The sequence below is a fragment of the Crocodylus porosus genome, unplaced genomic scaffold (genome assembly GCF_001723895.1).
Source record: "Crocodylus porosus isolate Cpor-Errol unplaced genomic scaffold, CroPor_comp1, whole genome shotgun sequence".
Classification (NCBI taxonomy): domain Eukaryota; kingdom Metazoa; phylum Chordata; order Crocodylia; family Crocodylidae; genus Crocodylus; species Crocodylus porosus.
The window spans coordinates 6,241,385-6,269,348 of NW_017728926.1; the positions used below are offsets into that span (position 1 = coordinate 6,241,385).

Sequence of the window (27,964 nt, forward strand, 5' to 3'; positions counted from 1 at the left end):
CCCTAATGAAACCGTGCTGGTTGCCCTTGAGCATCATCTCTGAGGCCGGCCCATCGCAGATGTGCTCCATGATGATCTTCTCAAAGAGTTTCCCGAGGATTGAGGTAAGACTGACGGGCCTATAGTTGCCCAGGTCCTCCCTCCTCCCTTTTTTAAAGATGGGGACCATGTTGGTTATCTTCCAGTCATCTGGCACCTGGCCTGAGCACCACGAGCACTCGTAAAGCCATGCCAAGGGCTCTGCAATAACCCCTGCTAGCTCCCTCAACACCCTGGGGTGGACAGCATCTGGACCCGGTGATTTGAACACGTCCAGCCTCTCCAGAAGCTCTCTAACCCGGTCCTCCCCAACCAGAGGTCTGGAAGTGTTCCCCTCGAGTCTGTCTTGCATAACGGTGGGGAAGTCCCAGTCCCTGCCCAAGAAAATGGAGGTGGAGAATTGGTTAAAGAGGTCTGCTTTCTCTTCTGGCGCAACCACCAGATTGCCCAGAGGATCTTGCAGGGGCCCCACATTTCCCAGTGCTTTCTTCATGCTCCCTATATATTCGAAAAAGGACTTTTTGTTATCTTTGATTTTGGATGCAAGTCCTAGCTCTATGTCCACCTTAGCTTTCCTGACAGCCCCCCTACAGGCCTGAGCAGAGGAGGTATACTTCTCTTTGGAGATAGCACCCCCCTTTCACCAGTTGTACACCACCTTTTTGGCAATCTAGCATTCCTGTACACTATTGGTGAGCCAGGGGGACTTATGGGCACTCCTGCCCCCCTTGCTTCTTGTTGGGATGGTCACCCCTTGGGCCCAGAGTACTGTCTCCTTAAGGAACATCCACTCATCTTGGGCACTGAGCTCCCCTGCTCTCGAGAACCCCAGCGCCTCTCCCACTAATCTCAACTTGTTGAAGTTGGCCTTCTTGAAGTCTAGGGCTACTGCCTTGCTGCAGGGCCTTGACACCCTGTGCTGGATGGTGAATTCCAGCAAGCGATGATCGCTGTCACCCAGGTAGTCAAGGACCTGGAGACCCCTTACCAGGTCGTTGCCTGTGGCCAGGACCAGGTCCAACAGGGCATTTCCTCTGGTGGGACTGTGCACCTCCTGAATTAAGTGGAGGTCCTGTATCTCAACCAGGAACCTCCTGGAATGGTCTGACCTGGCTCCTAGAAGTCCCTTCCCTTGCTCCTAGAAGTACTCCTTGGGTGGGGGGTTGCCATCTTGGAACCAGAAAACTGCACATGGCAGCAGGGAGCAGGGCCAGGCCAGCCTGGCTTCATTGTGCAGTGCTTCCTGCATCACACGTGCAGCTCCTGGGACCTGGCCAGAGCCATGCACTGTGGGGAGGGTGGTTTGGGGGCAAGGAGCCCTGCACAACAGAGCTGGCTACCTGGTCCCCCCTCCTGCCACCATGTGCAGCTCCCACATCTCCAGCAGGGAGTGGGACTGGCCTGGCTCCATTTCGCATGGCCCCCTGCCACTTCTGGCAGAGTCCCAGGATCTGCATGTGGTGTCAGGGAGCAGGGAAGGCTTCCAGCTCCATTATGCGGGACTTCCCCCTCAAGGCACACAAGTCCCAGGAGCTGCATGTGAGCCATGGGGAACCCTGCACAATGGAATTGGGCCGACCTGGGCTCTTTGCTCCCATCTTGCTGCTCAGTGCAAGGCCCACACTCTGGGATCCACACTCCTGCCCAGCTGCAGCTTCCCCCCACCCTCCACCACTTCCCTACCTGCTGCCCAGAGTGCTGCAGCAGGGACACAAGGAGGAACCACTGGAGGCCAGGGGAGCTGAGCAGTTCCCTGGGCAGCTGCAGCAGAAGCAACCCTTCATGGCAGCTGTGTGCTGGCTGGGGCTGGGGCTGGGGCCCTCCTGCACAAGAGGGTGAGAGTGCAGTGCACTGCCCAGCAGGCATGGGCAGAGCTCAGCCCCATGTGGAGTGCAGCAGGTGCAGCTGTGGGCTGGGTCAGATATGATTACTTGGTAGGCACCTGTCCATGGGCCAGATTCAGCCCATGGGCCATATTTTGCCTGCCCCTGTTTTAAATGGTAATCTGTATGATAGAATTAGTTTTCCTCGGTAGCTTTCTTCATACTTATTTTAGACCCAGAAGTAGAAAATTACAGGACAAGGGAGGTTGTTATTGCATTTTTGCATGTGCATATTTATAAGCATTGCAGATATCCAAGGAGAACCTTGGTAGCTGGAATCACTGCTGCATCAGTTGATAGTATTGAAGGAGGTTTATCTGAACACCTTAATTTTGTAGTAATGGACTTTGTTCCATTACCCTGAGCTGAAGAAGAGCAGTCTATGCTCAAAAACTTATCTTAAATCTCTCTCAACCATGCAGCTGGTCCAATAAAAAACATCACCCCACAAAATATTCTTGCCTCTATGATGACTACAACATCACTCTAAGATTTCTCTAAAACTCATTTTTACTGAATCCTAAGCCTTGGTTCACCAAAACATTTAAGCAAGTGTCTAAGACCCATTGAAGACAATGGAGCCATTCAATTGTTCTGAAATTAGAATCTGTCTTAGCAAGCAAAGGAGGACAGGTACAACTGTTAAATTGCAGGACTGGATAACTTCTGGTGAGAGTTTTCAGTGTCCCTTGAAATGTTGGAAGAGTTTGAGCTGTTCAGTCATGCAGAGGAATTACTGAATGTCCTGTTCTCTTACATGCCTTGGCAGGCAGCAGGACCTTCAAGGGACAGTTTTGCAGACAGTAAAACAAAGATCAAAGATAGGTAGCCTTTCTCCTACAGGACAGAAAAATAATGCAGACTTTTTTACTAAGAACTAGCATTTTATATCTTTACTAGCAAAAACAGTTAATGGATCCTTTCTCTCCAGTATTTCACATGCAGGGAGTTCTAGAAAGAAAAAAATATATATATTTTATAGTCCCTTACTGGTTGAGTTAAATGTGTTTTTCCTCTTCAATTGTCATTTCCAAGTTGTAGCCCTCACCACTGTCATTACAGCTCCATAGTGAACCTTTGACAAGCTGATAATTGTCCGTAGACTTATATTTGGAATGGGCAACACCCTTTGTTAAAATTTCATCTGTGTCAAGTGAATTACTTTTTCTATTTTATGCCAACATTTTGAAATGGTTATCACCAACAACTTTATTTTCCTTATTTTCCTGGCAAGCAAGATAAATTGGATTACATGCATCCAAACCCATAGATAATCTCAACCTCAAGTTACTCTTAGCTGTTGGAATCATTATATAAAACAGATAATTGAGCAAGTCAACACACTCTTAATGTAAACACTATGTACTGTATTTCTCCTTTTGAAAAAGTCAAGTTGCATAGAAATGAAGGAATTAGATGTGTATTTTATATAGGCAACTTCAGATTCAACCCTCACTTCTTCCAATGTACAGAACCTCTGAGAGAGAAAGAATATCGGTGAGGGAGTGGAAACATTATGTGCCCTCATTCAAGATAAATCTTGTTTCTAGTACCCTAAATCTTTTCTGTGTACCTCTCTGTGTCAGGCAAAACATACCTGGCCTATGGATTTTTATTGCTTCGAAAGTATCCAAGCCAGTAAATGCAGTGGCTGAGTGGAAGCATCTGTACAAACATGTAGATGTTAGAGGTTCAGTTCACATTAACCCTTTGTGACCAGCAGTCAGGCTTTTCTGGTTTGGGGGCCAACTTTATTTCCTTTTACATCAGCACCTCCATGCTTATTAACTTAGATGGAACAAAGATTTATCCCCATTTCTGTACCTGCAGTGATTTGGTTAATGGTGGCTCCTGATTTCAAAGAGTGAATCTTTTCTGAATTATTTTAAGTTTATTTTCCCCCCACTTTTTCCCTTAAGAGTTTAGAGGTTATGAGGTCACTCTCCATCTGTAGTTTTCTCAGTCTTAAGGTTCATTGAAAATAAGTGCACTATAATGTTGGAAAATCTTTGTAGCAGGGAAACCATCTGTACCAAGAGGAAGGGAAATCCTGCTTATACAGGTTTGTATCTGGAACGCATATACAATCTGTGACCTGGGTCCATATATGTCTAAAAGAATTAACTGTGAAAGGAGAGAGTGAACATCCTACAGTAATATGTGATGTGTCTATATTTCTTTTCTCCATGTTTGAGTAAGTGTCTGAATCAGCTTCTGAGAGTTCCCTGTCTGTGACCTCTGGTACACGTCTGTAATCTCATTTCTTTCCCACAACAACAGAGCTATAAAGTGATGATTAATGTGTTTGCTGATTTTGCAATTAAAAACCCTGGGCTAGTCCTGAACATGCTGATTCTATTAGACTAACAGGGAGTGCTGGAGATGTGGCACTAATTGTGATAAAAAGGGTCTTGGTGTGTCTCAAGCACATCCCCATTAACTCAGTTTAATGAGGCATCACTTCGGAATTAGAATCTCACTGTACAAATCTCTTCTTCACTTTCAGTTATACTGCTACTTTTATAACCTAAGATACATACTTTTTCTATCTAATATATTTGTCCAGAAAGCATTGCACAATGTCTGTGTGATTAAGAACAATTTATAACAATGCGTAATTATTTAATGTACACTGAGAAGGCTTTAGATAACTCAGTGATAATGCCTTCCATGTGCCTTCTAGAGGTGGTCCTGGTCTTACTTTCATGTCCTGGTCTCATATTAGAAGTGGGGAGGGGGAGTTTGTGATACCTTTTATAGTATCATCTGTATGGTTGGAAGAGATCAGCACAGCACCTATATAATGGTCCAATATAACGTATTACCAAAAAATTTCTTCCTTGCATATTTCTTGAACTGTGGTAGTTATAAAGCCACTTCAAGCCTACTACTGATTGCATATTCTCAGAGGTAGCAGCTGCTTACCACAGTAGGTACTGGGTTGTTGGGGATGCCAGGAATAAAACATTTTATGATAATAACCAATTACCTCTTACACCAATGGATGATCATTTTGTCTCTGATGGGAGTCTATCCAGTTTCCCTTATCCAGGAGAACTCTGACTGTAGCACAGAATTTAAAATTATAATAGGGGAAAGTTGGGGAAGGATGATGTACCATTGACATACAAAGTCCTAGGTTCCCTCAGGATCGTCTACCACACTATAGCCTACCAAATAAAATGACAACCTTGCCGTAATTTTTTATTGATTTCAGGTCCAGTTTTTACTCTCTCCTGAGGATGTCCATATTACCTGTCCATCTCACTATAGCCTTCTTCAGAAATTTGAAAGTTCAGTTTTAGTCATTTTAATAATAAGCTTTTAACTTCCTTGTTCCCATCCTGGTCATAACTCCATTTGGGTTCAAGCCTGAAAGTTGTGGGTTTTTAGCATTGCTAAAAACAAGATGTTAAATGCCTAAAGGTAAGCAGATAGAATTAATAGTCATTTTAAAACATTTTTACTATTGTGACTTGATGAAGGTCCCAGAGGAAGTTGTTTTAGCATTACATCCGAGTTATACCCAGAAAGTCCTGGCTTGTAGTACTCCAACCACTAGAATACAGTTCTCTGCTTGAATGGACCAGGGTTGAATGGTTTTGAGTCTGATAATACAAAAGAACAAATCTGACCCCTATCTAGAGATCTCCCTTAAGTTATATACAATAGCAACTTTGATTATCTTATTAATATAAAGCACTTCTTTTTTATTTTTACTTTCAGATAGGCTTTTCTTCTAAGCAAAATGCAAAACAGCCAGTCTCGCACATATGGAGGATTGCCAAATCTTCTAAACCATATTTTGGTTAAATTACAGTACCCAGATTTTAGTAACAAAGCACATTGATTTTATATTCAAAAAGATTTTTATATTTAGTCTGTTAACCTTTTGTAATTCCCACCCACAGCTCTAAACTGTAGAACATTTTTATGCTAATTATTGTCAGTAGGGTATCTGCCATGGCCCCTTAGTAATTTAAACCCGTTGAATCGTAATGCAGGTGCTGATAATTGCAGAACTGCTATTGTCTTAGTGGTTGTAGCATATATGTTTCAAACAGTTCCTTGCAAATTGGATTTGAGAACATTAAAAAAATTGCACAACTAGAGATAACTTAACATTATGTTTAAAATAAAACTCAACAAACTGAAATTGTATTTTTAAGATTTTCAAGAGTTGTCTCTCTCTTCTGCAAGACAGACAAGTTTTGAAAACTTTTTTGTCTTTAAGCATTCATTAGTGTGACAGACACTAAGGTCTCAGCAGCTTATGCATTTTGTAAGTCTATATTTGTTCCATTCCTCTTACAAATATACTGGAATTTGTAGCTGATAATTTTGGAAGGTACTATCGTGTCTTGCCCATGAACATAATCTCACAAATAAAGCACTGGAGCATGATTCAGGACATCTGAGTTCTAATCTTATATCTTCTGTTGGTGTTCTTTGCGACTTGAATAAAATCGCTTCACTTCCTGATGTCTGTTTTCCAGATGTAAAATGGGTATAACAATTCATATCCTCCTTTTAAAGCACTAACCAGAAGCCTCTTGAAGTAAGTGAAGAGCTTTCCACTGATCTTAATGGCCTTTCTACCAGGCCTTATGAGAACTTAAAATAAGTAAATAAATGTATGATTGTGGCACCATATACTTGAAGAATCCATTTATTGATGGACTAATAACTAGGCACTAAACATTTTGATGAGAATTTTCAGTATTCTAAGTTGCAGGCCAAGGCAACGTATAAAACTAGGTGTCCCGATAACTTTTTAAAAGAAACTAGTTACATGTTGTAATAAGTCCTCCCTGAAAGAATTCTTGAATTTCACAAAATTCTTTACTGTGGGTGAAATTTGTCTATATTAGAGGGCTGTAGTAGAGAGAGCATACAGAGAAAAAAATCAAAATTAAAATTTTTATGAGCCTCTCTTTACTGCCCTAAGATATAACTTTTTTTTTTTTTAATTAGAACATTTAAAATTCCTCAGCACCAAATAGAAAGATGCAGTCCCTCCCCTGGTCCTGGTCTAATGTAGAGACAAGGGTGTAGAGCTTCAGCAATGACAAAAGAATTCAAGATTCCTGGACAGGACGGTCAGCAGTATAAACAAAATTTTTTGCTTTCATCCTATTCATTGGGTCTCAATGCTGAGGTTTTTGTGCAGAGTTGGGGCTTTCCAACCACTGCCATCAAAAGAGTGAATGGCAGTGACCATGTAGCAGGTGGCATACATGATAGTGGTAAGGAGTGATTGACTTTAGTGGGTTTGAGATTAAATGAAGGAGCACAGATCCAGGTATTGAAGTTGCAGGAGTCTGAAAGTATAAGAACCCCACCACTGATCTGGCATGGTAGTGCTTTCTTTAAATTTTTAGTTTCACATTTTTTGATGCAAATCCTGTCATTTTTTTTCCCAAGCACTTTATGAAAACCCAATCCTGTGGCAGTGAAATTTTCTGGTGCAGAATATTCACAACCTAAAGTATATGTTCACAAATGGCCACAGACCGTTATGCTGAGTGGTGAAGTGTGGATGCAGCCTTTGTTCTCCCCTTTTTCCATTCCTATTATTTCTCTTTGTGGGTATCTTCAAGGCCTCATCACACAAGAAAACTATTAAATTGGTGCCTATATTGTGTGGAAGTATATTTTCACTTAAGAATATCTCACCTTGGCTGCCTATACACATGCTTGGGGTGGAGAGGAGCTGTTTTAAGTAGAGCAGTTTCCCAACAACAGCTGCTTTAATTAAAGCAGCTCACTGTTGTATGTATTAAAGCCCCTGCATTTTAAAATGGCTGTGGGTGGCACTTTAAATCTCATTCAGTTAACTGTAGTTAAAGTGGCCCCACAGCCATTTTAAAACACAGGGAGGCTTAATATATATGATGGTGAGGTGATGCTGTAGCATTCTAATTAGAATGCAGAGCATACTCAATTAATTGCTTAATTGATTAATTGAGTCTGCTCTGTTGCATTCTAAATAGAACATGATCCAGCAGGTCTATAGGCAGCCACGGATTTGATAGTCAAGTACTTACATATTTAAGTAAAATTGATACCATTCTTAAACCAGAATAAGATTGTCCATATGTGAGGGGTGTGCTAATTTTAACTGGCTAAATAAACCAGTTAAAGTTCATTTAAATACATTGGTCCAACTGTCATATGTATAATCCCTGGTTTCATCTCTTTAAAATACTTTTAAGGCATTCTTAACGCGCATCCTTCTGGCAGTCACTTGTTCTGCAGTTTTCAGATCTCGTAGTGACTGAATTCTGAACACTTGTGACTCTTGCTAACTGAGTCTTGGGATCAAGCTTTTAGTGTCCAGTTTACCTCTGCAATGATCACACTGCTGTCAGTGACACATACTTCATTTACTTTTGTTTGTAAGTTTTACAACACATACAGTAAATTTGTAAGATCTTCACCTTGTTGCAAGACATCTTGGACTCAAAGGCATGAATAATGGATAATATAGTAGTCATAGTTCTACATTTCTTTGCTTCTTTATCAAATTAAACTACAACCTGGCTTTGATGTACTATTGTGGGTTTTTTGGTCTTAATTGATGTTAGTTTTGCAGGGTTCAAATGGAACATAATTTTGTAAGTTAATGGATGATTGAAATTGCTGCCTTCATTGTTTCATGTTTTTTGAGCCGGCAATGAAAGCAAGCTATTAGTTAAATCTGCTGCCTGTGTTTTACATTAGGGAAGTTTGGGTTTTGCTATTGGAAACATGCAGTGTGTTTTCCTTATGGAAAATCTGGCAATTTAGCTCTGTGTGGCTCATTTTTATTATAGGTAATTTGAACAGTACTTTCTAACATCCGCTGTAGTTTTTAAAGCAGCACCAAGAGATAAATTCACTTAATTATAGTTTTACTTATATACATAATATCTAATATATAACATTTTTTAATTTAATAGAATACCTGTTTAGCGCTGTCAACAGTTTTCCAGACAGAATTTATGATGAACAAAATGAAACCAGTTTAAGCAGTTTAAGCAGCAAACTCGGCATTGATCCTAGCTAACGATACCAGTCCTGTGTAGTTTACACCAGATGGAGCCATTTCAAATGAAAAAAACAGACAGTGATTATCCACTAAGGAATCCTATGTGCCAGGTGCAAATTTTATTCTGGTGGCATCATATTAGATTGATGTAAACTGTTGTCTAGAAACTAAACCAGAAACAGACCCGTCATTTCTCAAAGCTTACATTAACAAACTTGGTCACTAGGTATCAAAGAGTTCTGTCCCAGAAGTAATCTACAGTTGAGCTGTATTTGGGATATTGCCATTTCACAACATAAGCAATATACCAAATGTTTTAAAAAAATTAATAGTTTAAATTTATTTTAATACGTACACTGGGCATGTATTTTCCATTATTTGACCCAAATGACATTAACATTCCACATATAAGCAACCAGATACAGACATTGTTTAACAAGGGGTTAAGACAGAATATTTGTATTTAATGTATATTGCAAATCAGTGTGCAAAATACTGAATTACCCCTTTGGTTATTGCCTCCATTTTCTGATATGGTCTCCAAAGGATTTCTCTGGCATAGATTTCTCATTGTCTTTAACACTAACGATGCTGTCTTTGTGTGTTTCCATTTGGCATGTTTTTCACTCAGTACACTTTGGAGTCATTATGTTGTCTATCCTTAGAAAGTATATGTTGTGGGGGGAGGAGGTGTAACAGAAATACCAGATTATCATACACTTACAGACATATATTAGAATTGATTATCAACTCGTTTGTGAGAATAAGTCTTCATAAAGACAGTGTAATATGAGGGCCAATGTCAATATAATCCCTATTTAACTTTCACGTTTGTTAAAAAAATAGAATTGATTAGTGCATGGGCTGATTGGTTGAAGTAAGCTTCCTAAGACTAGAAAAAATATGGACACTTAATTTTATACTTCTGCAGTTTTAGTGCTTTGCTTATTCAGTGAGCACTGATCAATCTGGAGTCACAATTTAGGTACTGCATTGGAAGCTGTGAAGAAAGATGGTAAATGGTAAATTTCAGGTAAGGGAAAGAAATAAATGGAGTATTTCTTCCCATTTCCCATGACTGAAAGAAAATATACCATGGACGAAGTGCTATCCATATGTGAGTAATACAGCTGTGCATGCTTGCTTTCTCCTTGTGCTCATGTGTTCCTAGTGATCAGAACAGATTTTCTGTATTACTGAATCATAGACAAATAGGGCTAGAAGGGGGACCTCAGGAGGTCTACTTTAGTGGGGGCCAAGCTTTTTGCACAAATTAAACCTGCATCCTCCTCAAGTGCCACTCGTATCCCCTTCCCCTGCTTTCTGCTCCTGATCTGCCATGTGTCACACACAGAGGCTGCCCATGCGACTTGTAGCATACTTGCCACAGGTTGGCCACCCCTGATTTAGTCCAGTCCCCTGCTTAAGGCAGAAGCATCCCTGATTAAAAAACATCCCAGTCAAGTATTCATGAAATCTGATCTTGAAAATTTCCAAGAATGAAGATTCCAGAGCCTCTCTGGGTAGCATTTTCCACGGCTTAACTACCCTCAATGAGAAAGTTCTTCCTAGTATCCAACCTAAATTTCCCCTACTGCAATTTGAGGCCATTGCTCCTACTCCTGTCTCTTAAAACCAGAGATAATCTGTCTCTATTCTCTTTATAACCAACATTCTCTTCTAGTTCTTTCAGCCTTTCTTCATAGGTCATGTTTCCCAGGCCCCGAATATTTTTTTCATTCTCTGCTGGACTTTTTCTGATTTTTCCACATCTTCCTTGAAGTGCAGGGCCAAAACTGGTTGCAGTACTCCAGGTAAGGCCTCACCAGTGCCAAGTAGAGTCAAAGGATCACTCCCCTTGGTTTGACACTTCTGTTAATGCACCCAGTATACTATTGGCTTTTTTTTTGTGACACAAACACACTGTTGGCTCATATTCACCATATGGCCCACTGTAAGTACCAGGTCCTTTTCTGCAGGATTGCAGCCTAGCCAGTCATTCCTCAGCCTGTGTTTGTGCATGTGATTGTTCCATCCCAAGTGCAGAACTTTGCACTTGCTGTTATTGAATTTTATCTGATTAATTTCAGACCATTACTCCAGTTTCCCATGTTTGTTTTTATCATTAGTGCTACCCTCCAGGGTGCTTGCAACTTTACCCAACTTGGTGTCATCTGCAAGTTTGCTAAATATGGACTGAGTCTTATTCTCAGAATCATGGATGAATATACTAAAAACAATCAGACCGAGGATAGACCCCTGTGGAATCACACTTCAGTACCTCCTGCCAATGAGACACTGAATGCTTGTTGACCATGTATGACAGATGACTGCTCACTGAGCACCCGTTATGTATCCATCTTACATACTTTCATCTAGTCTGTATTTCTTTAGCTGATTAATGAAGATGTTGTGGGAGACCGTGTCAAAAATCTTGCTAAAATCAAGGTATATCACATCCACTGCTTTCCCCTCCATACACTATCCACAAAGTCTGTCACCTTGTTATAGAAGAAAATCAAGTTGGTCAGGCATGACCAGCTCTGACATGACTTGTTCTTAATGAATCCATGATGGCGGTTCTTAATGAGTCCATGATGGCTGTTCCTGATCATTTTGTTCTCTAAGTAATTAGAAATAGATTCCTTGATGACCTGTTCCATGATCTTTCCTGGTATTAAGGTCCATGCATTGATCCAGGATTGTGGCAACAAGAGTGTGGCCACACTTCATTCAGGGGTGGAGCACGTATGCAGTGAAGAGAGGTCATTGTGCAAGTGCCACACAGCTGAAGGGATGTGTCTATAGCCCCTTGATATGATCTTAGATACCACTGAGCTCTCAGCAGGTCCTACTGGAGCTCCACATGTACTGTGAGCTCTGAGCTCATGAACTTGGGGTCTGCCTGGAGTCCCTGTTTTCAAATAGATCCAGAGCATGCTACTCTTCAGTCATACCCTGCCTTCTCCCCTTACCACTGTTAAATGTAGCAGCAGAGAAAGGAGGAGCAGCATGGAATCTTAAGAGCTAATTGAAAGCAGAGACTGTTTGTTGCTGGCCACTCTTCCCCTCTTTCCCCTAATGCTGAATTCAACTGCTGGGGGAGTGGGAGGAGGATAGGAGGGCAGAGAAAAAGGGAAAACAGCAACCTCCAGAGCTTCTTGAAAGCAGGGACTCTAGGCAAAGCCCATGCTGACCAGTGGTCAGCTCAGAGTGCTCACAGCACATGTGGAGCTCTCAGCAGGAGCTGGTCTGAAGTAGTGCTGTGCCCTGAGAGCTCACTGCACATGCTGGGCACAGCGAAAGGCAGAGTGAGGCCATGCTACTGCACCACCCCTAGAACTACCCCTGTCTGTCAGGCTGACTAGTTTGTACTTCCCCAGGTCCCCCTCCTTCCCTTTCTTGAAGATGAGCATGATATTTGCCCTTTTCTGGTCATCTGGGACCTCAGTAGACCTCCACAACTTTTCAAAGATGATAGCCAGTGGCTCTGAAATTACCTTAGCCAACTCTTTCTGTACTCTAGTGTACTTCCTGTCCAGCCCTGCTGACTTAAACTTCTAGCTTTTCTAAGTTACAGGGGTGTAGGTTGTAGCCATGTTGGTCTAAGGACATAGGCAGACAAGGTTCTTTGGGCAAATCTGATATCTTTTATTAGACCAACTTAAATAGTTGGAAAACAATTAATTATTAAGCAAGCTTTGGGGTTCAAAAACCCTTCGTCAGGCCAAGGAAGTTTCAGCAGTTGGTATGTGCTCTTCCTGGATGGAATGAAAAGTAAAGAAGCCAGAGGCTGGGCTGGTATGCATACAAGACAGGTAGTCAGTGAAAATGTAGATTGAGGAGTCAATGGTGAGAGAGAGGCTGGTGGGGGCAGGGAGGGGGAGAGAAGGGGGATGAATAGTGTACCTGGGGAGTCAGATGTCAGGCAGGTTATAATGTGTCATAAATCCAATGTCTATTTTTAGTCCATGATTTTTAGTATCCAGGAGGCTGATGAAGTGGAGTTCATAGGCTCGTCTCTGGGAAGTGTTTTGTAAGTCTCCTTTGAGGATCAGGACTGAGAGATTGGAGAGAGAGTGGTTTTCTTGTGAGAAATGTGCCCCTCCCTACAGGTACTTGGGTATTCCTGTCTTTGATAGATTTCTGGTGTGCATTCATTCTGGTGAGAGACATGCATCTCGTATGCAGACCAGCCCAGCCTCTGGCTTCTTTACTTTTCATTCCATCCAGGAAGAGCACACGCCAACTGCAGAAACTTCTTTAGCCTGACGAAGGGTTTTTGAACCTGAAAGCTTGCTTAGTAATTGTTTTCCAACTATTTAAGTTGGTCTAATAAAAGATATCAGATTCACCCAAAGAACCTTGTCTAGCTTTTCCAAGTAATTCTTAACCTGTTCTTCCACTACTTTGAGATGCTTGTCTCCTTCCCTATTCTTGCAACCAGCTGCATTCACCATGATAGCCAACCTTTTTTCTGAAGCCTAAAGTAAAAAAAAGGCATTGAATGCATTAGCTTTCTCTATTTCATTCTCTTTATCAACTAGCTTCATTCTGAGGGGTGTTGAGTGGCTCCTACAAAAGGGCTAATCATCTTCAACTCTTGACATGCTGGGAATTAAGGGAACTCCAACAGCTTTCCTGCTCAGGGTCCCATGGTAAAGGCAATCAGTTGTTCCCTTCAGGTTTGGGTAGTCCTAAAACAGATCTTAAAGATGATTTTAAAACTTATTTCATAACAGTAGTTTCATTTGCAGTAGGAAAATTTGTGTACTTTAAAGCTCCATAACACCTTGTTTGCCTGCCTTTCAAAATCAGCGTGGGGACAGGAAAAACAGATGCTTCTGTGACTATACTTCTAAATAGAAATAGTACCTTTGGTTCAGAGGTTAATGCTGCGTACTTGATTCAAGAGATGTTATTTTTTTGTATGTTCCATTTGCAATTCTGCTATATTGGGACTTTCTATGTAAGGCAAGTACAACCCAGCAGCATTCCATTAAGGCACCAGAAGAAAAAAAGAGAAAGTACTGGTAAACAGAATGTACAAGCATTTTTTGAAAACAACTCTATAATAGCAGAGTATCTCGACAGTAATAGAATACTCAAAGAACAAACACTTAACAGATAATAGTCACATTGCCTAATGGACTCCTGAAAAGTGCTTATGATGATCATGGTATGGGAAGCTCTATGGAAGAGAATAGAAGTTTTAGTGGGATGCTCTTTCATATGTTCATAAGAGTGCAGGTGGAACAAACAGTGCTTTTCCTTTCAAAATACTTTTAAGGAGTTGTGTACAACAACAGAGCTACTCCTTAGATACAGCGTACTAGAGAATGTACTAGGAACAATGGTATAGAACTGAATAAGATGAACATTGGCTTCTGTCTTTTGCAGTGTTATAGACTTATTTGAGTTTTCGGAGTATAGAATCTTGTTTTATCTCCTGTGAGCCTGAGCTCTCTCCTGTTTCTTTCAAAGAACTGAGGAAAATCAGTAGAGCCTAAAATTCCTTCAAGAACTGCATTGTGAATGGTAAGGTGCGTAGGTGCTGAATGCCCTCAAATCTGGGGCTGGGGAGCATTCAGTATTTTAGGGTTAAATAAATCCTATATCAGTTTGTCTTTTTGAGACATCTTTATACTCCAACTTGTAACTCCAGGTATTCCACATTCCAGACGGGATTTTCAGAAGCAATATAGTGATTTTACACTGTAAGTGGAGATTATTGTCAGTGGTTTCTCCTAGTATGCTTATCTGTGCTTTATCTGGTACCCCGCCCCCTTTTTTTTTTACCAAAAGCTAAAACTCTCACTGATAAGATATTTGGTCTGAAAGTATTTGATGCTGCATCAGTGTTTGACGCAGGTAAAATTGATGTCATATAGCTGACATTTACAGTAAATTGAAGATCTTTTCTGTGGTCTTTTATGTTGTTAGTGCCTATGGATGCCAAATAATTTTGTTCTGGTAAAGTGGTGGTCAACACATTAGCCATTTTCATGATGTGAGCCAACCATTGCTCGAAATCTCACGTTAGATAAAGTCCCTCCCCTGGTGATATCTGGCTGACAATACTGTCAAGTTGCTGTTAGAGCAAATGTTTATTTTCAGAGACTGATGAGAGCATTGACACATACATATGGTGATAGCAAAGATACTGATGCTAGATAGTCTTGTGATATCCATTCTGCAATTGCAACAGGGTCTATAATATACCTCCTTGGTAGGGAGGGAATGACTAGATAACTCCATATCCTTTTCTTACTGTCACTTATGCTGAAGGAAATGAAGCAAGACTTTGAAATTCATTTTAATGGAAATTCTGTGGAAAGAAATCGTTTAGCTAGTAACATTTTGCCATTTTATTTAATGAGTATTGTAAACAGAAGCAACTTCACATATACTTTTTGTTTCTCTGTGGATATTTAGACCTAAGTTGTTTATACAAATTGAGTACATACACAACTTACTTGCATCTATAAATATGCACATTTGTGGCCGGTACTATTTGCATGTACTTTTACAAATTTTGCATATATATTTTACTATTTGTATGAACACAAACAGATTTGGTAGGCAGAATATAGTACTGAGTCATTTTGCCTGCGACAGTGCGGCATCTACCTGGTCCTCACTGCAAGCAGAATTATTAGAAAGCTGCTATTTATTTTTCTGTATTTTTCTAAATCCCTTCATGTGCTTATTTTTTCTTCAGCTGAATTTTTCTTCTCCCCCTTCCCTCTTTAATGAATGAAACTTCTTGGTTAATTGAATCTAGCATTAAAGACTAATGCAGTGTGTCTGGTCACCTTTAAATGAGACATATCTATTACCCCTAGGACCAATAGAATTTTATTTAAAAAAAAAAAGAGTTCATTTAAATGAACAAAATATTACGGCATTTAGATATCACCATAAACATGTAGTAGCTATTTATGTCCTGTTATTAGGCATCACATCTGCAGTTTTATGATAGCTGCCTTATCACTCTAAGTGAGGGTTGCTTATTGCTGATAATTCACACCTTCCCCTCCCAATACCTTCTCGCTTGATGTCCTACACAGGTGATTAGTGTGCTATAATTGACTTGGTTGTAAAAAGATAATTAATTGACATTTCACTCCCAGAGAGGTCAAGCTGCCCTATCTTCTATGGTCGTTATGAGACTAGTCATCCTGCTGGTTCTCACCCCCCTAAGGTGAAAGGATGACCTTTATCTTGCTGATCAAGTCATAATTGCTGTAATTAAAATAGACATGAAGGGAGAATTTAGGGAGTAACTCTCCGGTTCAGATGTATTGCCTGCATGTTGCTTAAATGGTGTAAAAATAGGATGTGTAGATCTTACTAGGAAATCTAAGGTATTTTAATGCATCCAGTACAGTGTTATCTCCACTGGAGCCTAAACCTGTTTTGCATAGTGGTTTCACCAATGTGGCTGACAGAAATATGAATAGAAATGCCTATAAATAAGCAAGGACACACGTTTCTGAGGCAACCAATGTGAGGAATTTTGCCAGGCAGCTTGAAATCATAAGCTTTAAGCACCTTTCTTGAACACTCAGTTACTTGATACTGTTTCAGTCACAGGTTCTCCAGCATTTTCTTGGCATGGACTCCAGTTCAATACACAGTTTATTTAAATGTAGGGCTTCCACAAATGTGGAGGGGGCTCTGAAATATGTCAGGGAAGGGATTGCTACAGTTGGAGAACATTATAAAAAGATAAGAGGGGTTTGTGGAGGAGGAGGAAATTGGATTCACAGAGCACCTAGGGAAGGCATAGTTAATTATTTCAGTTTTGTGTACTTAGTACTAAAACTAGAAAAGGTTTATATGACTTATTAGGCCTTTTTAGCTATGGTTCCTGGTACTTTAAACCACTTTCTCTGTTCACAGCTCTGTGCTAATGATAATTAAATAATCCCTTGTGAGGCAAAGCAGAACTATTGTCCTGTTTTTCGAGATGAGAGAACTGAAGCACAGAGGGTGAAAAGACTTAGTCAAGGTCACACAGCTAGTCATTGTCTCCATCAGGATTAGAATTCAGAGGTATGTGGCTTCTTGTGCTTGCTCAAAATGCAAGACTTTGCCCTCCACAGCGCTTAATGCATTTTGAAGGATAAATATTTGTTTTTTGCCAAACCTGGTTAGGCTTTATTCAAACAGGCAGAAGTTTGACTGTTTATCTACATTTGGGCCTTGTCTTACTTCTTCTCTAAAAAGTTGCTGGTATCCCTTCCCTCCACATAGTTTCATAGTTTGTAGGGTCGGAAGGGACCTGAATAGATCATCGAGTCCGACGCCCTGCCATGGCAGGAAAGAGTACTGGGGTCAAACGACCCCAGCAAGGTGTTCATCTAGCCTCCTCTTAAAGACCCCCAGGGTAGGAGCCAGCATCACTTCTCTTGGAAGTTGGTTCCAGATCCTAGCCGCCCTGACTGTGAAGTAGCGCCTCCTGTTGTCTAATCTGAATCTACCCTCTGCCAACTTGTGACCGTTATTCCTGGTCACTCCTGGTAGTGCTCAGGGGAACAGGGACTTCCCCAGTGCCTGCCGGTCTCCTCTGACAACAGGCCACTAGATCCCCCCTCAGCCTTCTCTTGTGAAGGCTGAACAGGTTCAGGTCCCGTAGCCTCTCTTCATAGGGTCTGCCCGACTGCCCCCCAATCATGCGAACAGCCTCCTCTGGACCCTCTCCATGTTGTCCACATCCCTCCTGAAGTGCGGCGCCCAGAACTGGACACAGTACTCCAGCTGTGGCCTGACCAGTGCCCCACAGAGGGGGAGGATCACCTCCTTGGACTCGAGATGCATCTGTGGATGCAGGACAAGGTGCGGTTGGCCTTCCTGACTGCATCCCCACACTGCTGGCCCATGTTCATCTGGGAGTCAATGATGACTCCAAGATCCTTTTCCGCCTCTGCACTGATGAGAAGGGAGTTCCCCAGCCTGTAGGTATGGTGCTGGTTCTTCCTCCCCAGGTGCAGCACCTTGCACTTGTCGGTGTTGAATCCCATCCTATTCTCATCCGCCCATCCCTGTAACCTGCCTAGGTCCAATTGCAGCCTATTCCTCCCTTCTAGCGTGCCCACATCCCCCCACATCTTAGTGTCATCAGCACATTTGAACAGGGTGCTATTTACCCCCTTGTCCAAGTCACTGATGAAGATGTTGAACAGTGCGGGCCCGAGGACTGAGCCCTGCGGAATCCCACTGCCCACGTCCCTCCAGGTAGAAAATGACCCGTCCACCACCACTCTCTGGGTGCGGCCCTCCAGCCAGTTGGTGACCCATTTGTCTGTGTGGGTGTTGATACCACAGTCCCCCAGTTTCTTAATGAGAACAGGGTGAGAAACAGTGTTGAAGGCCTTCCGAAAGTCCAGGAAGACTATGTCCATTGCTACCCCTGCATCTAAGGATTTGGTGATCCAGTCATAGAAGGCCACCAGGTTGATCTGACAGAACCTGCCACTGATGAACCCATGTTGGTTGCCCCTAAGCATAATCTCCCCTGCTGGCCCCTCATGGATATGTGCCAGAATAATTTTCTCAAAAAGCTTGCCCAGGATTGAGGTAAGACTAACTGGCCTATAGTTTCTTGGGTCCTTCTTCCTCCCCTTTTTGAAGATGGGAACCACATTGGCCCTCTTCCAGTCCTCTGGCACCATATCCGAGTGCCACGAGTGCTCGTAAAGCTGTGCCAGGGTTCCTCCAATGACCTCAGCCAATTCCCTCAGTACTCAAGGGTGGAGATTGTCCGGACCAGCTGATTTGAATACAGAATTTGAATTCCAGAAGTTTCCTAACTAGTTCCTCACTAACCCTTGGCCTAGGTGTGCCTCCCCCGGGGTGTAAGGGGGGCCCAGAGTGGGGAGTGACTGTTCCGGTCCCTGCTCAGGAAAATAGAGGCAAACAAATTATTAAATGTGTTGGCTTTGTCGTCTGGTGTGACCACCAAATTTCCTAGCGTGTCCTGCAGGGGCCCCTCGTTACCTGGAACCTTCTTTTTGCCCCCTATATATTTAAAAAAGGACTTCTTGTTGTCCTTGATCCAGGAAGCTAGTCCCAGCTCCATCTCCTCCTTGGCCTTCCTGACTGCTCACTTGCAGCCCCGAGCAACCGCAGTGTAGTCCTCCGTGGTGATGGCCCCTCCCTTCCTTTGGGTGTGTGCCTCCCTTTTAGCTAGGAGACATTCCCGGATGCTTTTGGTGAGCCATGGGGGCTTATGTGCCCTCCTGCTCCCTTTGATCCGTGTTGGGATTACCTCCCTTTGGGCTTGGAGGATCATCTCCTTAAGGAGCGACCACTCTTCTTGGACACCTGGCTCCCCTCCCCTCCGGGACCTCAGTGCTTCCCCAACTATTCTCCTTAGCTCATTGAAGTCCACCCTCCTGAAATCTAGGGCTGCTGCCTTGCTGTAGGCCTTTGCCACCTTGCACTGGATGGTGAATTCCAGCAGGCGATGATCACTGTCGCCCAGGTGAGCAACCTCAGCCCCCTCACCAGGTCGTCACCTGTGGCCAGCACCACGTCCAACAAGGCGTCTCCCCTGGTGGGGCTGTGCACCTCCTGGGATAGATGGAGGTCCTGCACTCTGCCTAGCAACTTACTTGAGGAGTCAGACATGGCTGACTGCTCTTCCCAGAAGATGTCTGGAAAGTTCAAGTCCCCCATGATGACCACATCCTTTGACCTCACTACTTCCATGAGCTGACTTAAGAATTCCTGGTCTAGCTCTTCCCCTTGGTTGGATGGTCTGTGGTAGACCCCCACTGTTAAGTCTCTTTCCCTGCAACTGCCTTGTATTCTAACCCAGAGCACTTCAGAGTGCCCCTTCTCTGATTCTTTGCTAATTGACAAGGATGTGTATTCCTCCTTAATGTAGAGTGCCACACCCCCACCTTTCCTTCCTGTCCTATCCCTCCTGTACAGCCAATAGCCCTTGGCATGGTCAACCGCTCCAGAAAGGATGAGTTTGGTTCAATCTTTTTTTTTTTTCTGAACTTGATTTTCGTTCCCTACTGATTATTATGCCAATTCTCCCTTAAAAGAAAAGTAGTATCAAGACTGTTTTTTTCAGTGTTAGATACTTTGCTGGAAAATGAACTGGACAACAGTTATCAATTAAAAAGGTGGCAGTCAGACCTAGTAGATACGGAGTCCCTATTGAAACTATTAGTGCATTAAGAAATTGAAATAAGGCTGTAAGCAATATCGTTCCTATTCATTGCCCAGAACATAAATACTGCTACTACAGCAAAAGCTAATGGAGAGAAAGATGTTCGTTAAAGAACGTCCTTGCAGAAGTAGACTTAACTTTTTATAATGCCATATAATGATAAAATTAAGGATCCATAGAGGTAACTACACTTCTTACAATTAGAGCTTCCTTCTTTTTACATTTTTTATATAGGATAAAAGATTACAGTAACAAAATAATGTTTCTTCTTTTCCTTTCCCAGAAAAGTTGTGCCAAATTTTATAGTTTTCATCTTTGCCTAGGAGACTTAGGTAGTATTACCGTATTTTCCACATACAACGCATAGCTTTCTCCCCAAAATCACCCCAACCCCCCCCCCCAACCAAATTGGAATATGTGTTTCAAACAGGGAAGCTGTTTTCTTCACTGGAAAAGAAGTAAACCTGAAAACATGCCATGCAGCTGCCAAGAGGACAGAAGCCTATATTAACCTTCTCACAGCCATAGTTATTTGCTGAGCACTGTAACTTGTGCCCGAAGCAGCAAAAGAGCTGCTGGTAGTCTCTTGACAAGGTTTGTGATGGGGAAATAACACTTTGTTTATGGAAACTTATAAAAAAAAAACTACTTACAGTGAAAACTAGGTCTTGCTACTCTCTTACCAGGGTCTGGAGCTTAACCTTGTGTGACAGAGTAAGTCTTCCTAGAAACATAGAGTGTCCAGGAAGGGTGACATCCTAGGAGACAACCTAGGTAAGGAGGTTCTGGGTGCCACGTTTCCTGGACACTTTGTGTTCCTAGGAGGACTTACCAGGTCACACAGTTGGTCATGGCTTTGGAAATACCGTTTTTTTCCTACATTCTGCCTTCCAAAAACAAGTCATTTTATTTGGGGTTTGTGGCAGGGCACTGGTAGTGCCTGCCACTTTAAGGACTGGGCCAGGGAGAGGCAGGTGCCTGGTGAGGGTGGCCAGTTTAAGGCCCAGCTTCCTGAGCTGAGGGCAGTTTGTGATCAGCCAGCAGAGGAGAAACACCTCTCTGCTGAGCTCAGCCAAGAACACCTTGGAGGTAAGGATGACGCTATGGAGATGGCTTGGAGGCCTCTGGTCCTGAGCATGACCTAAAACTACACCCTGCCAGGGCAGGAAGGCCTGGTGGGACTGCTGGTGGCATGGTAGTCCCCATGCAAATACCAGAAGTGATCAACTCCCTGGTGGAAAGCAGGCTGGGGCATCTTAATCTCAGCCCCCACCTTCAGGTTATATAAAGCAGGGAAGGCCAGGTGGGCTTCTTGAAGTGCCTGAGCCTGCTGGGGTGAGTGATCTTGCGGGGCCAGGCACACTTTGAAAATCACCTGAGCCGAGAATGGGGGACCCCCGAACCCTGTGAGCAGGCAAGCAACTTAGACCTGACCCAAGGTACCCAACTGATCTAGGCTGGGGCCAGGACCCAGAGAGTGGTCAAAAGGACCAGGGGCCCACCGCAAGCAATGCCCAGAGAGCAAGAGGCTTGGGATCCCGACTAGCCTGAGATGGGGACAGGGCTTAAGGGGGAGCCAAAGTTCCCAGAGAGGGAACTCTAATGGTTGAAGAGTACAGCTGAGTTTAGCTGCCTGGGATGTCATCTGTGAGGTTTGGGCCACAGTGTAGGGGTGGAATAGAGCTGCAGATATGCCCCTAAACTTCAGGGTTCAAAATGGGCAGCTTCTCATCTAAGTAATATCTTAATACTATTACAGCAAGGCATGGCAGGTGAGTGAGGTGGGCAGCTGACCCATAGACAGAAGGAGGGTTGGTGCTTCCACTGGGTATGAAAGCTTGCCCCTGTCACAGGGTTGTGTTGTATGTGAGAAAATATGATATTCCATTCTGCTTCTATGTACAGAACTAGCTGCCTAAGCAAATTGGTTCTGCAGGGATGAGAAGTTGTGTGGGAGGCTATAACACCTTTGCTTATTCAACTACCAATCTCAAGAGTACCCAGAGTAGGGTCTTTTACCTCAACTCACCTGCCATGCCTTGGTGTTAATGGAACTCTAAGGAGGGGGTCAGTGGTGTAATGATGGATTTCCCACTAGGGTCTGGGTGTGGTAGACAGTGGGGCTCTGTCTCCCTTACTCCGCAGCCATAAGGCAACCATAGGTGTTGAGGCATTATGGTCATGTGCTGTAGCTTCGGCTATATCCAATCCCAGTGTTCGTCATCAGGATGTCCCGACTCCTGCTTCTTTAGTGGATTGGCAGCCTGGTCAGATAGTATTTCTCTGGCCCACTTGTGGCTGTCAGCCTGCTCCCTACTCTCTACGACCTGCACACCCAGGTGGGCCTTAGGTAAAGGGCCACTGAGGCCCTGGCCTCTGTGGCCTCTCTAAATCAAAGCCAGTGTTATTAAAAAAAACAACCAACAACAACACAAAAGCCTCTACTGTGGAGGAACTAACAATTAAGGCCAAGTGGCTTGATTGAGTGTCTTTTGTCATCTTCACTCCCTATGGGAGCTGGCTCCAAGCCAGGCTGGACCCATTGCTCCATCTTCAGCCTGTCGGGGCCTTCTTGCCCTGTGCAAATGGCTCCCTAGGGGCCCTAGCATCCTGCTCTCTCAGTGCCCTGAGACTACCCCTGACCTGGCCTCTGCTGGCCCAGAGGCAGTTCCCTCTCTCCCCCTGCCGGTACTCTGCATGCCTTTTAAATTTTCCACGGTGGCACCTGTGGCTGATGTCATCAGCTGGGCATTGCCTAGCTTGAAAGGCAGCTTTTAAATCACGGTGGTGGTGCTGCGCATCGCTGCAGCTCTGGCTCTCCCTGTTCTAAAGGTAAGTTATCTCTTTTCCCTGGGGTTCTCTGCTCAAGCTGTTCTGGGTCAGCTGGGGATTTGGGGGTACTTAGGGAATGTGCACCATCCCTTTTGTTACAAAGACTATCCCCCAACATCCTGGAATGTTCCTCAAGGGTCTCACTCTTTGAAGACTCTCTTCACAAACAGTTTTCTTGCTGGGTTTATTGGGGACAACAAGGATAGTATTAGAACACACCTACATTGTTTTATTTTTTAGCTGCTGCTATGTATGAATGTAGATGCAATTGTCTGCACTTCAGCTCTTTTACAATGAGGAGGGGAGCTACTGTGTACTTCATGTTTGTGTGCTTTAAAACACAATGGCTATAACTGTCATAGCCATGAGTCTACAGTTAAGACTCCTAAGACCTTATTTTGGCAACTGAATAAGTGCCTTGAATTTCCAGGTTGAAATTATGCTGCAATCAATTGGAATTTGCATTTGGAAGTTAGTCCACTTTTATTTTGATTCCTCCATATAAATTTAGAAGCTTAACTTCAGGTACCCAACTTTAAACATGTAGGTTAAAGGTTCTTGATTCTCCTCTCATGCTTCATATCTATTTAACTCCTGGACTGGGGTGCAGTTACCACTGAATTCCAATAGTATAAGATTAGAACCAAACTCAGTCTTTGGAATAAAGATAGAAAATTAAAACCTTTTCTCACAGCTTCTCTAATTTTTTTTTTTTTGGGGGGGGGGGTCTCTGTGCATATTTAGGATTTAAGGAAGAAATTAAACTATGCAACTTTATGTAGGGGGCTCTATAGAAACTATCTGCTTTGACCAATTCCAATTAAAGTTCTATATATAAACAATATAAAATATCTTCTCTTTTGAGTTTTGTAAGTTACATGTGGTCACAATGATGATTCCTCTACAGATATACTGAATGCATTATAAGACTTCAGGAAGGGATTACAAAAAAAGATGCAGTACCTATAAACCAAGATTTGCTACTTTGCATGAAAGTTATGTATCACTCAATACATTTAATTCCTACAGTACCTTTGGTATTACTTTGCAACAAAAAATGCTGGACTCTTGTTCTTTACCCTTATTCTTTTTTGTTTGCATCTAAATAAGATGCATTAATGTGTATTAGCCTAATTTGATGCACAGTATGGGTTCATGTCTACATGTGCACTCCGTTACTGTGCGGTAAAAATGGCTAATCACACCTAAATTTGATACCTGCAAATGCAAATGCAGGTATCAAATTTAGGTGTGATTACTTAAAGTGCATTATCTCATGTGTAGATGTGACCTGGCACTAAATTTAGTGATGGATCTGCCAAGCCACTAGCGGGCCACTCTAAGTCCAACCCCAGGGCTCCTGGCTGGGTGTCTCTCCTGCCCCAGGCTAGGTACTCTGTGGCAGCTTCTACCTGCAGGCTATTAAAGCCAGCAGCCATTTTGTGTCCTGGGGCACACACACGGGGACCCTGGAGCACTGCAGGCCCTGTGCCCCCCCGTACAGGACCTAGGCTGCCTCTGCCAGTCCTGTCCCCTTGTCAGAGCTCCTGCTTGGCCACAAGTGTGTTGCAAAGGGCTGCAGCCTGCTGCACCCCCTGACATCTCCTCAGGCTGCACCAAGTCCCGACATCTCCTCAGAGCTGTTGCCTGGCTGTCTCTGGTAGGAGGGCCAACACCTGCTCCCTGCTGCTGCTCACCCCCAGCACTGTTTCCTGTCCTTGCAGGTCCTGTGGTGAAGTGCCTCTGCCACGTGGGTCCTAGTCCCTGGCTCTGCCCCTCTGCTGAGTACTGCTGGCCACTGTTCATGGCCAGCTACACAAGGACAGCTGCATGGGGACCCAGGGAACCAGTGCAAGATGCACCACCATGTCCTCCCTGTCAAGAACTATCACCACCCATGTGCACATACCCAAGCCTTCCACCCAGGGTCCCAACTGGAGCCAGAAGGAGGTTGGCAACCTCGTGGCCCTCTGGGAGGATACGGAGGTCCAGAGGCAGTTTGCATGTAGTAGGTGCTCAAACACCCATATTTATGAGGCCGTGTTGGGTAGGATGCATGCATGAGGGCACTCCTCAATGGGGAGTACCCATAAAAGAGCAAGACAGTGGCTGCAATGGGTGGCTGTGACCAACCACAGTCGTTGGTCCGGTCATGCCCACAAGACCGTGCCCTTTATGCAGAAGTTGGCCAACATTTTGGCACCTCGGGACCCAGGCTGCAACCCTGCAATTTACACCAGCCAGGGCAGCCTGGCCAAGGCCCCACCCCACCCTGACCCTTCTGGTGATGACACCTCCCTGGAGGAGGGGCCCTCAGGTGTTCAGTGCCCTGCCCACCTCCATGGCTGCTGCATCCACTAGCATTTTGCAGAGCCCAGGCCAGTGGCTGCCTCACCAGCTCCACACCCCCAGACCCTGCCATAAAGTGCAGCCGGCCATGACACCACCTGCCACTACCAGCACCAGCTCTGCCCCAGGTGCGTGCCCTGCACGCTGTGGGCTGAGGACACTGGGCACAGCCAGATGCTGTCACTGACAGGGAAGCCTGCATTGAATCTCCAGCCTCACCAGCACTGGACGCGTGGTAAGTCTTGCACTTTGAGGAGGGCTCTCCCAGTCCCTGGCCCTGGCCCTGGTCCCTGCCTCCCCCCCTCCCTGGCTGGCCTGCCTGTATTCCCCCTGACTCCAGGTTCCACTCCTACCACAGCATGCAGAGAGGAGGAACAGCCCATGTCTCTGCAGCTGGGCAGGCATAGGCCTCTTACACCCAGAGGAAGTTGTTGATGCTGGCAGTGATGTCTTCCTCAGCAGTAAGAGGCAGGGACATGTAATGCTGCCACAAGTAGCTCTCCAGGCAGCAGCAGAGGCTGTGGGACAGCCCGGGCTTGCCCCCCACACCTTCATACCTCAGGGTCCCAAGCAAGGAGTGCAGGTGTGTCTGGGGCACCAAGAGAATCATCATCAGCAGGACATAGTGGCTTGGGCACCTCTCCACCTGCACAAACAGCTCATCATGCACTGCCCAGAACACAACCAACAGAGGCACAGTAGGCATGCAGTGGCAATGTGGGGGAGGGAGGTGGCCCCAGAGTGCCTCCCCAGAGAGGCAGAGCAGTGGCATAGCCAGCCCCTTGCCCCAGTTGTCCAGGAGCTCTGTGTGCCCTGAGCTTGGGTGCTGTGGGCTGGGCAGCAGCACAGCAATGCGACTGGCCTGCAGGGAGAGAGGGGAGGAGCAGGGTCTGGAGTTGCGGTAGCAGGTGCTGCCAGCAGCCTGGCCTGTCTCACCGTGGGAATGAGGTGGGGGAAGCAGGCTGCCTGTGGCCAGCACCCAGCAGGCTGGCGGTCCCAGAGGAGCAAGGGGGGGCAGGGAGCTCGGACAGCAGCTAGCTGGCCCTGGGCCTGCCCAGCTGACTTACCATGGTCCCTGGGCACCTGTGTATGGCTGACCCCCAATCAGAGGCTAGGTAGCGCTCGGCCCCTGGTGCAGAGCATCTCATCTCTGGAATGTTGCAAACTTTTACAAAAGGCCTCTGTCTCTTGCCTTTGCAGGGCCAACATCTAGACATGGGGGATGCAGGCTCTGGGTCACTTCACATGCTAAGCCAGCAGCGCACACAAGACTGGACCCTCCTGCTCTAGCAGCTGGTCACAATGGCAGAGGAGTAGGAGGCATGGGAGCAGGCATGGGAAGTGCAGGAGCAAGTCTGGCAGGCAGAGAACATTGCCTGGGAGATCATCTGGGAGGAAGTAAAGGACCAGGCCCAGCAGGAGCACTAGGCACAGATGCAGGCCCAAGAACGGGACTGCACTGAGCTGCTCTGGCAGCTGGTGGGCCTCTAGGCCTGGCAGTGGAGGCTGCAGACACCAACTGCTGGACCCTGAACACTCTCCTGGGCCTGGTGCTCATGCCTATGACCCCCACTGCCTGTTCCTTGTCTATGGCCCTGCAGGGCCCCTGGGTCCTGCCTGCTGCCCCACAGCAGGCCCCCGCTAGGCCCTGGGAGGAGACCCTTCAGCACCTCCAGCCTGCCAGAGCCCTTAGCCCAACCCCTGCCCCAGGTCCCCTGCCAACCAGCCCCCCTGCCTGGGTACAGGCCTGCCACTTGTTCCAGCTCCATGCAGGCGTGGAGCCACAGCAGCCAGCAGTAGGGAGAGGACCCCACACCAGCCCCACTGGCCATGAACAGCCCCAAGCAGAGGGGGAGCCACCCACACCGGAGGACCAGCAGCTGCCATCCCCCTGGGGCATGTGCACCCATGGAGGAACTGGCCAAAGCTGGGATACTGGGGCCTGTGCCCATGCTCTGCCCTCTAGGTACCTCTACCCCATGGCTGCCCACTCTGGGACTCAGATAGAGACTAAGACTATTGTAAATAGTGTGCACTTTTGAAAGTAGGTTTTTTATTGTTGGAGGGTGGTGGAGGGGCTCTGTTGGCTGAGGGAGGAGGGGGCTTTGTGTGTTGCGGAGGGGAGGAGGGATGGGGGGGGTCTATGTTGTGAGGGTAATAAAGCTTTTTTGTCTCAAATATGTTGTGCCTGGCCTGAGAGTGATACTGGAGGTGGGCAGGGGGTAGGGGGTGTCTTGGCAGTGGGGCAGGTGCACTGGAGCAGGGAGTGCAAGAGGGGGTTGGGCAGACCTGCTGCAGCCAGTGCCCTGGCCCCCCACTGGTGGGTGTGTGGCTGTCCTGGACTGGGGGGGAGGGCTGCTACAACCAGCAGGGCCAGTACCATGGCCAGCAGGAGTATGTTTGTTGCACTGTTTTTTGCTGGCAGGGCTGGGGCTGGAGCAGCCATGGCGTGGGGAAGCAGGATGGGCAAGGAGGGAGCTGCCACATGCTGCCCTTGTGCTGGGCACACTACTTCTGGGCAGGGAAGGGGTTAGCCAGGGTTCAGAGTGTGGACCTGGCTTTCCAAGATGGCTGCCAAGTGCTGGCAGCATGTTTTGGCTTCAACATGGTGGACAATTCCTGGCAACCATGTGGCCAGGGGCT

At 45.2% G+C, this 27,964-nt stretch overlaps 1 protein-coding gene across 3 annotated transcripts in view; it reads left to right on the forward strand.

The window, feature by feature from the left end:
• The window catches only part of MORN1 (MORN repeat containing 1), a 160,234-nt gene that overhangs the window by 61,735 nt on the left and 70,535 nt on the right, over nt 1–27,964 (forward strand). The gene's annotated exons all lie outside the window — the stretch shown is intronic.